Source organism: Mustela nigripes, chromosome 2, assembly GCF_022355385.1.
Source record: "Mustela nigripes isolate SB6536 chromosome 2, MUSNIG.SB6536, whole genome shotgun sequence".
Lineage (NCBI taxonomy): Eukaryota > Metazoa > Chordata > Mammalia > Carnivora > Mustelidae > Mustela > Mustela nigripes.
Window position 1 is genome coordinate 149,068,480 of NC_081558.1, and position 14,922 is coordinate 149,083,401.

A 14,922-nucleotide genomic window follows, 5' to 3' on the forward strand; every position below is an offset into this window, starting at 1 on the left:
ATGTGTCTATCTGTGTATGTAAATGTGTATATGTATATATGTGTATATACATAAATATATGAATATATATACAATTGAATATTATTCAGGAATTTTTTTTAAAAAAGGAAATCTTGTCATTTGTAATAACATGAATGGAGCTTGAAGGCATTATGCCAAGTGAAATAAGTTAGAGAAAGACAAATACCTTATGATCTCACCTATATGTGGAATCTTAAAACACACAAACAAATAAACAACAATAAAAAAGTGAGATCACAGATACAGAGAACACATTTGTGGTTGTCTGAGGTGGGAGTGGGTAAAATGTGTGAAGGGGATCAAAAGGTACAAAGTTCTATTTATAAAATAAATGTCATGGGATATAATGTACCACATGCTGACTATAGTTAATAACATTGTTTTTGAAAGTTGCTAAGAGAAAAAATCTTAGCAGTTCTCATCACAAGAAAAAAAAACTGTAACTATGTGAAGTAACAGATGCTAACCAGACGTATTTTGGTGACCATTTCACAATATATACAAATATGGAATCATTATTTGTACATAACACTAATATAATATTGTATGTCAACTGTATCTCAACAAAATGGATAAAATTCTCAAATTAAATAAATGAATAAATAAATAAATAAATGGGTTATCTTAGAGATAGCTTTATTTTTTCCCAATAGCTGGCAGTGTGAGCAAATATTCAAAGTTATTTTGATCTCTCCCATTTCCTGGCTATATCTACTCCTATTTTCTCCAATTGATCTGGCCCACAACTTCTTATGATACTTGATTGGTCTCATGATGCTTACTACACTATGGGAACAGATAACATGATAACCTTTTCCTGTGTTAGAGAAGGGTATTCCGACAGACCTTTTTTTTTTTTTTTAATATTTTTTAATTTATTTATCAGAGAGAGAGGGGGGTAGAGAGCGAGCACAGGCAGACAGAATGGCAGGCAGAGGCAGAGGGAGAAGCAGGCTCCCTGCCGAGCAAGGAGCCCGATGTGGGACTCCATCCCAGGACGCTGGGATCATGACCTGAGCCGAAGGCAGCTGCTTAACCAACTGAGCCACCCAGGCGTCCCCCAACAGATCTTTTTTAAGCCAAAACCTCTTTCACATTGCAATACTTGGTCCTCCTCTGTGTTTGGTTCTCTCTTCTCATAACCACTACATACCATGACATGCAAAAGGCATATTATAGGGGCAAAACTTGCATCCTAATAACAACTACCAAGTAGTTGGAGATGTGTATTTTGTGCTCTCATTCATAGGCTATTGTAATAAATAGCAGATGATTCATTCCCAAAAGTCAATCTGCAGCTAATGTAGAACTAGATAAACAGGAATTATTTAGGTAAGTTTGTTGAAAACATATTTCTATACAGCATTCCCTCAAAATTACAATTTGTAGATTTGAGTTCTGGTCTGACATTGTGATTTGTTTTAATTTCTTTCAACTTTCCAGGTTATTTTGATCTGCAGACCAACTTGGAAATCATTCATTCATATATATATTTTCGTATATAGCATCTACCAAAATCCCAAAAAGTCTTCTGAGGATCCAGACTCTCCTGATGTCTCAGAACCAATGGTATTCCTTGGAATTTCTCACAAGATCAAAACTGAAATTAAATTATCTACATATAGTCTAGGAGGAAAATTAAAGCCAAACATTTTGAGACAAAAGAAACAGGTTATCACTGCTGACTCTGCTTAATAGATTAAAAATTTTTCATGTGTCAGAAGGCTCCACAAAAGTCTAACCTAGAAGGAAAAAGGAAAGACCTAATAGACAAGAGAAGCATGACTAGAACCCAATACCTTAAAAGGGGAACTCAGTCCAATTCCAGCCAAATGTCCCAATTTAATTCTTGCTCAACAATGTATTTGAAAATATTTTACAGGGCGCCTGGGTGGCTCAGTGGGTTAAGCCGCTGCCTTCGGCTCAGGTCATGATCTCAGGGTCCTGGGATCGAGTCCCGCATCGGGCTCTCTGCTAGGCAGGGAGCCTGCTTCCTCCTCTCTCTCTCTCTGCCTGCCTCTCCATCTACTTGTGATCTCTCTCTGTCAAATAAATAAATAAAATCTTTAAAAAAATATATATTTTACAAAATGCACCATGCTTTTCCATGAAGCCTGTTTATCTCATAAGAAGAACTAAGGATATGAGAGATGGTTTCATCCTTAAGGTCATCAAGGAAGAAGCAGCCTGACAAATTTTTAACACAATAGTTTATAAATGAGTAAATAGAATAACTTTTGACAATGCAACATGGACTTGGGGAGTTCATACTGCTCTCTCTCCCTTCCTTCCTTCCTCATTCTCTCCCTCCCTCCCATTCTTCAACTACAAAAGTGATACATACTTAACAAAGATTTAAACAATGAAGAAGTATATATATTAAAAACAGGAGAATTTCTCCATCTGTCCACCTCATCCTCCCTTGGAGGTAATCATCTAATATTTAGAGTCTACTTAGACTCTTTCTGTATTATCTTAATCTGAGCTACTATAACAAAATACCACAAACAGGTGCCTTAAACAATAGCTATTTATTTCTCACAGTTCTGAAGGCTAGGAAGTCTGAGATCAGGGTGCCAGCATGGTTGGTTTCTGGTGAGAGCTCTTTTCCTGTTTTGCAGCTGGCTGCTTTCTTTCTTTTCCTCCCATGGCAGGAATAACAAGCTCTGGTCTCTTCTTCTTCTCACGAGGACATTAATTCCATCATGACCACCCTCGGAACATCATCTAACATAATTACCTCCCAATACTATCACATTGGAGATGAGTCCTTTAGCATATGAATTTTCGGGAGATATATTCAGTCTATAACACACACCTTCTATTCGTTTACACATTTAAATAAGTATATATTGCTTTTTTTATTAAAAAATAAAAATATGTTATATATATTCTTCTCAAGCAAGTTTAAAAAAAAAGAAAAACCTTAAATATAGATCATGGACACCTTTCCATGTCAGTTCTTGTAGACCTATGTCACTTTGTTAAACAGCTATGTGATATTCCATAGTATAGCATTTCCAAAATTTGTTTAACCATTTGCCTACTGACATTTAAATTGCCTTCAATCTTTGTCCATTACAAATAATCTTGCAATTACCATATATGACCTTATGAGTATGTGACAATATTTTAGAAAATAGAATAGAGTCCTAGAAGAAGAACGAGGAGGTGGTGGGCAGTCCTAGGACACGTGTACTTAAAGTTCTGAAATACACTGCCAAATGGTCCTCGGAGAGCCATCCCATTTTCATTCTTACCCACAAGCCCTTCTATTCACATCCTTGTATATCTTTTACATTAAAGACATATATCACATTATGTGACATAATTAATGTAAATAATCAATAAATGGGATTTTTATGATAAAAAATTGAAATGAAGATTCAACTCCTAATGCATCATGCTTGTCAGTATGTTGCTTTATGATTAACCACAATGGTCCTGTGTTAAATGACTTTTGGTGAATATGAGTGCTGGTGAGAGTATCACATGACACCACACTAACTACTAAAAACTGTAACTCTCAAAATTCTGGGGCACGTTTAGTGGAACAAGAAAGCCAAGGAGAGCTGGAGGTTACCAGTTGGGTCCCTGTATTTTAGGACCATGAGCAGAGAACACAAAAACATGAGTACATCCACACTTTCTCACATTTCGCAGCCAGGGAAGACAATATACCACATTTATTCTGAAGGCCAAAAATGTCACTTGGTGAATAAAATTGAGAAAAAATATTAGCATTAAGGGACATCTGCTGCTATTACAATGAATTACTGGCACATATTCCATTTTAAGATAACTTTACACCCACAACAATGAAACTAATGTACAGACAGAAGACCCAGCAACTGCTTCTACATACCTGTGCCCTTTTAGCTCATTGTTAAAAATCCTTAGCCCCAATTATTCCTTTTCTAAGGTGTTTTTTTTTTTTTAAGTTAGTTACCATACGGTGCAATATTAACTTCAGGTGTAAAATATAGTGATTCAACACTCCCGTACAACACCCTGCACTCACCACAAATGCACTCCTTAGTGCCTATCAACTATTTAACCTATCCCACTTCAAGAATAAGAATAAGAATAAGAATAAGAATAAGAATAAGAATAAGAGAATAAGAATATAAACAAGAACAAGAGTTCTTAAGAGGAGGAAAGGTAGAAGAAGAAGAAGAAGAAGAAGTGGGGCGCCTGGGTGGCTCAGTGGGTTAAGCCTCTGCCTTCCACTCAGGTCATGATCTCAGGGTCCTGGGATCGAGCCCTGCATCAGGCTCCCTGCTGAGCAGAGAGCCTGATTCCCCCTCCCCCTCTGTCTGCCTCTCTGCCTACTTGTGACTCTGTCAAATAAATAAATAAATAAAATCTTAAAAAAAAAAAAAGGAAGAGGAAGAAGATGGAGGAAAATAATAATAACTATTATTATTATTATTTGGGGCTTAATATAATAAAACTAAAGAAAGTCATTAAAAAAAAAAAAAAAACTGAGCCCAGACCTGTGAATCACTGGAATTGCTGCAAAAATTGCCAAAATAACCTCTGAGAAGCAGATGGTTATGAAGGCTTCTGTCCAGATGCCAGAACCCCATATGCTTGCCAATCTGTGTTTCCAGCATGCACCATTATACTTAAAATTATATTTTTCCTTTTCCTGCCATGTTCACTCTACCATAATTAACAAGGCTCTAATACTTTTCCAGAAAACCAGAAACATCACAGCCTGTTCACCTTCCTTTTATAAATAGAAAGGTAAAAATCAAGTGTCAGATACCCCTAAGCCTTCAACGTCATCTGAAGTTCAACTATTTGGGGTTCCTGTTAGTGGTCTTCAGGAAGACTTTTTACACTTGTGGGGTTTATTTTGTTGGGTTTTTTTTGTTTTGTTTTGTTTTTTTAATTTCAGCTATAACCTTTGTCTTCCAGGGCCCTCCAAGCACCTTAGGACAGGCAGGGCCACTCTCTGATTCCTTTCCAAGTTGACTAGCAAACAAACACAAGGAAAACCCCAACAGTTTCTGGAAAGAAACTAGTCACATGTTTTTGTTTTTGTTTTTTCCAGAAATATGAGAGGTTGGTAATGAAACAGATTCTTCAGGACAACAGTAGAATTTCTTCATCCAGCAACACAAGTGAATACATTCCATCCACCATAATGCCAAAACCTTTGGCACCATCCCAGAAGTTGAACTTCTCAATATCAAAAACAGATCACTTTGATTAGTACCTAAGGTTACATGACACAGGGAGAATTAAAATATTTGCCAAATCCAAGTTGACCCTTCGGAGAGTTCAGAGACTCCACTGTTCAAAGGTCAGCCTTTCCAATGATCAGTTTTCCTATTGACTTGTTTACTTGTTCCTGGACTAGACTGCCCACCCCCTCCAGGGCTGGCACCAATGAGTATGGAAAATGTCCAAAATTCCACAAGTTGTCTATTTCTGTAATAGTCAACTTGGCATATTTACAGGGAGTTCCAGTATAGGGCTTTGAAGCTACCAATCATTATAAAGAGCATTCTCTCACATTTTCTATTTCCCCATGAATCTGTGTACCATACCTGTAGTATTGGAAAGGAAATACCCTTAAACATTTAACCTTTTAACAAAAAAGAAACTTAAATTACTTTTGGTGAGTATGTTGGAGTCGTAGCATAGCATGTTGATTTTATTAGTAAATCTGAAGCAATGTTGGGTTGTTTTTTTTTTTTGTTTCCTCTAGGGAGGCATGATGTTTCAGAAAGACTTAGATTACATTGCAATGTGTAAATTTGAATCAGTAGTTTTAAAATGAGCATTATGACACTTTAATTACATTTTAGTGATTAAACCTTGGAAGTGATGCTGATTTAAGTCAAAATAACTTTTGGAGGTGCTTTTCTTGCTTGCAGCTATCTAGAAACGTGACAGGAAGGAAATAAAAAAAGAGAGAGAAAAAAGAAAAGGGTGATCTAACCCTGATAAAAGTAGGTTTAGGGGTTCTGCTTATTTATTCAAATTGGAGCTGATAACCATGATGGGAAGATCTAGTTACAGAAAGCAACATTTGGACACGTTTCAGCACACAGGACACTATGTTTACATGCCTTACGAAAAACCAACATTAAGGATAAAAAATTAACGACAAAGACAACACCACATAATTTCTGTACATTTACATCCTACCTCTCACTGTCACATGAGCTTATGTTTAGTTCCTCTTGGGCCACAAAAAAAAAAAAAAAAAAAAAGATAAGTTTGGAAAGAGTTTCCTTATCAGAAAATTGAAACTAAAATTCAGGGATATTACATGCAAACACTGAAATCCTAGAACATTTTGTTCTCAGCATTTCTCCTTCCAGAGAAGTAGAAACTGCACAAATATAAATGATAAAAAATGTTTACTTTTAAAAACTAACAATAATGCGTTAAAGGTAAAGCCTTCTGAAAACACTGCATTTAGGGGCATCCCAGTGGATGCCAGTTAAGCATCAGCTTTTGATTTCCACTCAGGTCATGACCTTAGAATCCTGAGATCAAGCTGCAGGACAAGCCCTGCATGGGGCTCCGAGCTCAGTGGGGAATCTGCTTGAGATTCTCTCTCTCCCTTTCTCTCTGCCCCTCCCCCACAACTCACACTTGCACTCACATGTGTGTGTTCTATCAAATAAGTATATAAATCTTTTTCTAAAAACTGCATTAAATATATTGGCTTTCTATAAAAACTAATAAAGTGCTAAAATAAGTCCAAGCCTAAATGATCTAAAACAAATTGGAATGGATGAATATTATGCTTCTATTGGAGACAGGTGTTTATTTATGAAAATTTTTTCATTGCTTTTACTATGGACTTCCTAGTGAAGTTTGTAATCTTTGTGCATAAACTTAAGGCTACATCCACTCTAAAATTTTGCCTTTTACAAAGGACACTGCCCATGCTTCTGGGTCTTTGTACATGTTGTTCTTCTGTAGAGAATTATACTCTTTATAATCTCTGCCAGACAGAAAGTTGACCAAAAATGACATTTCTCTTTCAGATGGAATGGAAGAGAATCCATATAGTGACATAGGTATAAGATAATTTTTTATATTATAAAGATGGTAATTCAAATCAGTAGGTTAATTATTTAGTCCATAACTAGTATTTGAAAATTTGTTAATTATTTGGAAAATTAATAAATATAGACCCTGCCTCATGCCTTAATCAAAACTAGATTCCAGAGGTTCAATGGAATGAATTAAAAATACAACTATATTTCAAAAATATTAGAATATTGTTCAGGAAGATAATTTTTATAATATACATGCACAATGAGGAAATTCATGGAAAAAAGCAAATAAACATATGAGAAGATGACAAGCTCAATCATAATCAGATAAATGTAAATTGAAATATCTTATCTTTACTAGTTATCAATATTATAATATCTTATTAATAAATGAGGAAGTAAAAAAAGTCATTCTCAAATATTTTGTGTGAAATTCTAAGTTAGTATAAGGACTTTAAAGGGCAATTAGAGAATGACTTAAAATTCTGAATATGCATACATATCAACCCAGAAATTTTAGTTTTGAGGAATTCATCTTAAAAAATACTTACATATGTATAAAGGCACACACACACACACACACACACACACACATTCATTATAATATTATTTGTAATGGCAATAAAATGAGGACAATAAAAGTCTGCCAACAGGAAATTGGTTAAATCGACTAGAATTCAAACATATAACAAATAAATGGAACCACTATTAAAATGAATGAAATATATCTCTATCTACCACGTTGGAAAAATGTCCAAAATATACTTTTAAGCCAAAGAGAATGTTTCAGAACAATATATACTAAATCTTTATACATAGCCACACACAAAACGTATGGTTTGAATGTTTTATGGTTACATTTATATCTGTTATAATTACACATGTATGCTTCAACCTGCTCAGGTGCTATGTCCTTTTTGAACCTTTCTTGATTCTCCCCTGTGAATGTGATCTCCACCTCTTAATTTAACCCCATACCTTATACACAAACCTACAATTCCACTACGATCACACCCTATAGTTTCTGATCAAATAAAGATCAAAATGTTTTTCAGTGGATACAGGGTATTGAACTTTCAGAAATGTATGCTAATTTGCTACACCCCAAATATTGAAACCATGTTGGAAATAAACATATCAGAGGCAATCTTCCAACAAATACTTGGATTCTCAAATGTCTGCCTGAACAGGCTCGAAATGATACAAGAGGCAGAGATAATGCAGAATGGCCATGGTCACGGCATTCCCCAGTCCAAAGAGAGCAGACAGACTCCTGGAAGGAGGCTGGGGAATCTCCTCTGCTAGGAAGCCTGCCCCTGGTAAGAGTCTCTGATTTTTAAATGTCTAATCAAGTGTGGGCAGGTGGGAGCCAGAGAAGGAGAAAGAGTGGGAACTCTTTGCATGCTCCAGGATCTCTCTGCAAGCAACAGCAGGCCACTCAAACAGATGTTTTAAAGCTATTCACCTAACATCTGCTCCCATCAACTCAGTTGCCAGGCAAGGTTTAACTGACATTAGGATTGTGCTAGTGGCTGTAAATATGAAGATCTACTCAGATTGAGGAGGACTGACCAGAAAAATGTGTAATATGAGGGAGAAGAAAGCAACCATGTAGAGTCAGTCCAAAGTAACTATTCACATATATCTGGTTTTATATTTTTTAAATTAGCATCAGTCTCAGATCCTAGAACATCTCATGCTGAAACATCTCTGTGAAAGGACAGAATTACTCAAGATACCAGATGTCTTCCAACTGACTGAATGGGAGAAGATATTTGCAAATGACATATCAGATAAATTGCTAGTATCCAAAATCTATAAAGATCTTATCAAACTCAAACCCAAAGAACAAATAATCCAATCAAGAAATGAGTAGAGGACATGAACAGACATTTCTATAAAGAAGACATCCAGATGGCCAAAGACACATGAAAAAGTGCTCCACATCACTTGGCATTGGGGAAATACAAATCAAAACCACAAAGAGATATCACCTCACACCAGTCAGAATGGCTAAAATTAACAAGTCAGTAAATGACAGATGTTGGAGAGGATGCAGAGGAGGGGGAACCCTCCTACACTGTTGGTGGGAATTCAAGCTGGTGCAGCCACTCTGGAAAACAGCATGGAGGTTCCTCAAAAAGTTGAAAATAGAGCTACCCTATGACCCAGTAATCACACTACTGGGTATTTACCCTAAAGATACAAATGTAGTGATCGGAAGGGGCACGTGCACTCTCATGTTTATAGCAGCAATGTCCACAATAGCCAAACTATGGAAAGAACCTAGATGTCCATCAACAGATGAATGGATAAAGAAGAGGTGGTATATATATACAATGGAATACTATGCAGCCATCAAAAGAAATGAAATCTTGCCATTTGCAATGACATGGATGGAGCTAGAGGGTATTATGTTGTGCAAAATAAGTCAATCAGAAAAAGACAATTATCATATGATCTCCCTGATATGAGGAATTTGAGAGGCAATGAGGGGGGTTTGGGGTGTACGGAAGGAAAAAATGAAATGAGATGGGATTGGGAGGGAGACAAACCATAAGATACTCTTTTTTTTTTTAAGATTTTATTTATTTATTTGACAGAGAGAGATCACAAGTAGGCAGTGAGGCAGGTAGAGAGAGAAGAAGAAGCAGGCTCCCTGCTGAGCAGAGAGCTGGATGTGGGGCTCGATTCCAGGACCCTGGGATCATGACCTGAGCCGAAGGCAGAGGCTTAACTTGCTGAGCCACCCAGGCGCCCCCCCCATAAGAGACTCTTAATGTCACAAAACAGACTGAGGGTGGCTGGGGGAAGGGAGGTAGGGAGAGGGTGGTTGGGTTATGGACATTGGGGAGGGTATGTGCTATGGTGAGTCCTATGAAGTGTATAAACCTGGCGATTCACAGACCTTTACCCTTGGGGCTAATAATACATTATATGTTAATAAAAAATAAAAAAAATTTGAAAAAGAGAAAAAAAAAGATACAAAATGTCCTCAAGATTTCCTACATATTTTCCTTACCCATCTCTGTAAAAGCCCCTGATGGGTCACTCTGCTCTACCTAAGTTCTCCTCCAACTTCCAACCTGTTTCTAACCATCATCTCCAACTTTAAGTTCAAACACACTAAGATATTTAGAAGCTTAATAAGCCAGCACAAAGTTGTATTTTGATAGATGATAGATAGATATTATACATTTATAAAAATGTACATTTTAGACATACATGATTCATTTTTGTTGGTATATGAAACCCAGTGTGAAAAATAATGGCAGACAGCATCTGAGAGTGATGTTATAAAACAGTAAGGTCATTTTTTTCTGATGAATTGCACAACAACAACAACAACAAACCTCTAGCCAAAGTACAAACTGGAATAAGGCTAAGAAATCTTTTTTGAAAATCTCAGAGGTACCTTCGAATGTAGTGGTTCTCAAAATGTGACCCCAGATAGCAGCATCAACATCACCTGGGAACTTATTAGAAATGCTGAGGGTGGAGCCCAGCAATGTGGATTTAATGAGCCCTCTAGGTGATTCTGATGCTCACTCAAGTTTGATAACTGCTATACTCAGGGTTATGATTTTTTAGGCTCTCATAAGCTCAGCTTGGGGCAAATTGGCTATTTGTGTTTGGCTGAGTTGCCTTACTAGGCTTACTCAGTATCTAAGAGGGAAACACTTGGTCACTATACATACATGCATATATTTTTAAATGAGCAAGTATTTGAATATGATCCGTGATGAAAGTAGACTATGTAATCTAACTTTTCTTTTGATGTATAAATACTTAAATTTGAAGTCTTCTAAAACTTTGACAGTGGAATGCAGTGATTTATACTTAACAAATTATTTCTATTGAAAAAATACATGGTAATTGGGCTTATCCCACAAATTTTGATAGCCATATGTAAATGAAAATCTAGATAATATCTGTTCTCATTATAAAAGAAAGCTATTTGTAATATGTCTCTTCCTTGACTTCAACTCTACTTCTACAACTCTTTCTTGCTGTCATAGTAAATAGATGATTATCTTTCTTGATAACCTCAAATTATTAACAGGCTTTTCTGGAGTAAACAATTAATTTTTGACACAGATTAAAACCCAGAACCTTCTTATTACAAGTATGTTAGGGGAATAGCCTTTCTTCTTCCTATACAGCTTAGTGTGAGTTTTTCAAATCTCCAGATGTTCTAAACCATGGATGAATTTTATATAAAACCATGGTATAAAGTCAATGCTCATATTTCTTTCTCAAGTGGTTCAAAGATTAATCAATAAGATGAAAAGCATAAAAATGTACATGCAAATTATTAGTATTTGCCATTGAGTCTAACTAAATTGGAAATCACAAATACCCCAGGCAACATAATAATCTTGATTATGAAAGAAATGTTGTATTCTATCAACTCCAAATACTTTAACAGAAACACTAATTATATTGTAACTTAATTGAAACGGTCAGAAGTTCAGATGATTATATAGAGAAGCAAATAAAAGCAATAAATTAACAAACATTTTATATAATTACTAGAGTGTTTAGGACGTGATTAAAGTAAATTTATTCTTATTTCTAATTTGTCTTAAATCCCTACATTAATATTCCTAAGATGAAGGCTAAGTAATTGGACAGTCCCATAGCTCTCTCTATTTTAACTTGCTGTTCATCATGTCTCTTCAGTTTAGTTTTTCAACATAATATAAATTTAAAAAGCCATAAATATTACAAGCTATGGGTTAAATTATCCATTTGATTTCTGTTCATATTATGTGCCTTTAAAGACTTAATTAATCACAATTTTCATATTCAAAACCAAATAGCTCAGCAATTACAATTAAACATTTCTTTCAGCTGGGGAACCTGGGTGGCTCAGTTGGCTAAGCATCTGACTCTTGATTTTGGCTCAGGTCATGATTTCAGGTTGTAAGATTGAGCCCCGTACCAGGCTTTATGCTGAATGTGGAGCCTGCTTAAGATTTTCTCTCTCTCTCTCTCCTTCTGCACCTCCCTCCCCATTCTGTCTCTCTCTCTCTTTCTGGTTCTTAAAAAAGAAAAAAAAATTCTTTCAGTGAATATCTCATTTTGAAATGTCAAACCAAAGGTAATATTTCTCTTTAGGGAAACATGACACGTTAAAATGTTTTGCATGATGTGGATTACATAGAAACTTGAATTCCTCTAGTCCTAAACTGGGGGTGGAGGGGAGATCTGCTACCATATGAATATACTTCTTAATTCGGGGGAAGAGTGATAAATAACTTCAAAACATGATTTAATATCTTTCTTATCTGCTTCACGACACCTCTGCCTTTTTCTCATTCAGCAATGCCAGGGCTGGGAATTGGTGGCAGTGCAAAGCAGAAGCTGCCTTTGCAATTTGTTTCTCCTCTTGGCTCCTCCTGCCCTGAGCCTGACAGAAGTTGTCACCAGCCTCTCAGGTTAACAGACAGAAACCCCAGCCTGTTCAGAGACCTCGCCAAGAGCAGCAATGGTCTAGCACCAGTGGATGCAGGAGGATTCCCGGCACTTCCATGGGAGCATTCTGAGCCGAAAGACAAACCTTTATTAATGGCGCATATTAATGATCTTTACGTTTTAATTAGAAATGCTTGAGTTAAGATCACTCACTAAAACCTAAATGAGCAAAGGAAGGCTTACCTCTTGTTCCTCTGCTTTTCAACTGCAAGCAAAAGCAATAAGCTGACCTGAATCAGGTCAGAGCAAATACCAAGGAAACTCATTAGAAATCTGTGATTTAGTCCAAGCTGGAAATACCAGATATTTCCACTTCAAAGCCAGGAAGATATAAGGTTAGCAAAGGGAATAGCCCACAGAGGTCTCTCTCTCTCTCTCTTTCCATTCACTTGCATGTGCATACGTTTTTGACTTTGCCATATCCAATCCTTTCAATATGCAAAAACCAAAAGCCACATGCTTAAATCAATGTCCAAGGGCTTCATCAAGTTTGGATATTTTCCTAAGCAATTTGAAGGGTTTTGTTTGCTTTGTCTAAAAGCACCAAGTTTATACTAAATAAACTCAGATTTATTTCTTGGCTATTGTAATAAGAAAAAAAGGTAGATTTAATACTTTGGAAAATATTTTTGGACAGTTTCCTTTAAACTGAAGATTAATATCTTTCTTTTGAAAATGGAGACAAGCCAGGCAGTGTTAAAATATGATTTTATTGGGGAAGAAAGTTCTATGTGCACCATCATCTCCTCAGAAGCTATTGAACACATGGTAATAAGTTCTCAAATGTGGAGAAGAAAGTGTCAGTTTTAGGCTTTGTACTGAGAAATGGCCTTGAGGCCCCCCTCCAATAGAAATAAATGCATGATAAGCAGCATCTCTTAACTATTCCACAACTATATAATTTTAACCCAGATGTTGCCTCAACTTCCATTCCTCAAATACTTGAAGGAGAGCTTCCTGAAGTGAGGTTTCCAGACATCTGGTGGTCAGTCAAGTGGTCCTCAGATAACATGAAAGCTTTAGAAGAAAAAGCGATGGAATGATTATGTTAGCAAGCATTTCATAAACTTAAGATGTGAAACAATTTGATTTTCACAGAAATCTCATTACATATATAATAATCCTTACCTTCTGAAAAGTTTTTGTAGGAACCTTAAGTGTGTTTATCAATTCTTCTTGCCTCTTCTTCAGTTAACAGAACGCCTTTTTGTCTCTGCTGATAAATTACTCCACTATTTGCAGTACATTTTTTATAATCGTGAATTCACTATTTTCTATTATAAGTATCATGCTGAGTTAATGCCCCTATTTGAAAATTTGGATCAATGACTCAAAAAGTGTTCGATGATGCATAAAAGTAATGATGACAATAATAATAATTTCTATATCTCAGGAGGTCATTTAAATACAAAGAAAATGGAACTCCACTGCAAATATAGATTATGAGTTTGTATGTTTTCAAATATGTGAATCTGCTTTTGTGATGATTTTTCCATAAGCAGATGAAAAGGGAAGGGAATATCTGAAAATGGGAATTTTGGGAGAACGGCAAACTTATTGGCTCCCAGTCTAATTTTATTTTCTATTTTGAAATTTTTTTCCAAATAATGACATAAACCCACAGAAGCTTCATTTCTAAAGATAGCAAAGTGATTTCTTATGAAAGCAACTTGAGTTAATACAACACAAATATTTAATAATGCTTTTCACTATAAACTTAATCTTATCATCTGTCCAAAAAGGGACCAAAACTAGAGGGGCATCATTCACAGTCGCCTTTCCCGTAAGTCTAGATCTTTTCATTCTAATAATGATTTAAGTCTCTTAAACCATTAATAGCCTTAAACACTTGCTCATTAAACTCATGGTCTTCTATTTTAGATTATTGTTCCATTTACAAATAATGACATTTGCCTCTGCCTTTCCATCAGTTCTCATTTCCACTTTTTTTTTAAATCAAATTTATTGCTTGGGCTTAGTCTTTGAGCAGTGTTGAAAAGGTATAGTATTGGCATCTTCATCTTAATTCTTCACTAAGAATGCTTCAAAAGTTACACCATTTTCTATGATGCTTGCTGTAGATAGCCCATGGATACCCTTTAGCACATTAACTAACTTCCCTTCCTCAGGGGTGCTTAGGTGCCTCAGTCATTTTAGTGTGTCTTCCATTCATGCCATGATCTCTGAGTTCTGGGATCAACTCCCATGCCCAGCTCTCCATGGGGAGTTTGCCTCTCCCTCTGCCTTTCCCTCCCCACCACCCCTGCTGCTTGTGTGCTCTCTCTCTCTCTCAAATAAGTAAAATAAATAAAAAATAAAAATAAAAAAAGAAACTTCTATCTCAAGTGAAGAGTTTTTAATATTAATTGGTGTTATATTTTATTAAGTGTTTTTTGAA

The 14,922-nt window shown here is 35.9% G+C and overlaps 1 long non-coding RNA gene across 2 annotated transcripts in view; it reads right to left on the reverse strand.

Annotated features, from left to right (window-relative positions):
- Positions 1 to 13,215: 13,215 nt before the first annotated feature.
- LOC132010165 (uncharacterized) overlaps positions 13,216 to 14,922 on the reverse strand; it is an 85,526-nt gene continuing 83,819 nt past the window's right edge. For both annotated transcript variants that reach the window (XR_009402184.1, XR_009402185.1), the window contains one exon: positions 13,216 to 13,541. This is a non-coding gene — a long non-coding RNA (uncharacterized LOC132010165). The remainder of the gene's footprint in view (positions 13,542 to 14,922) is intronic.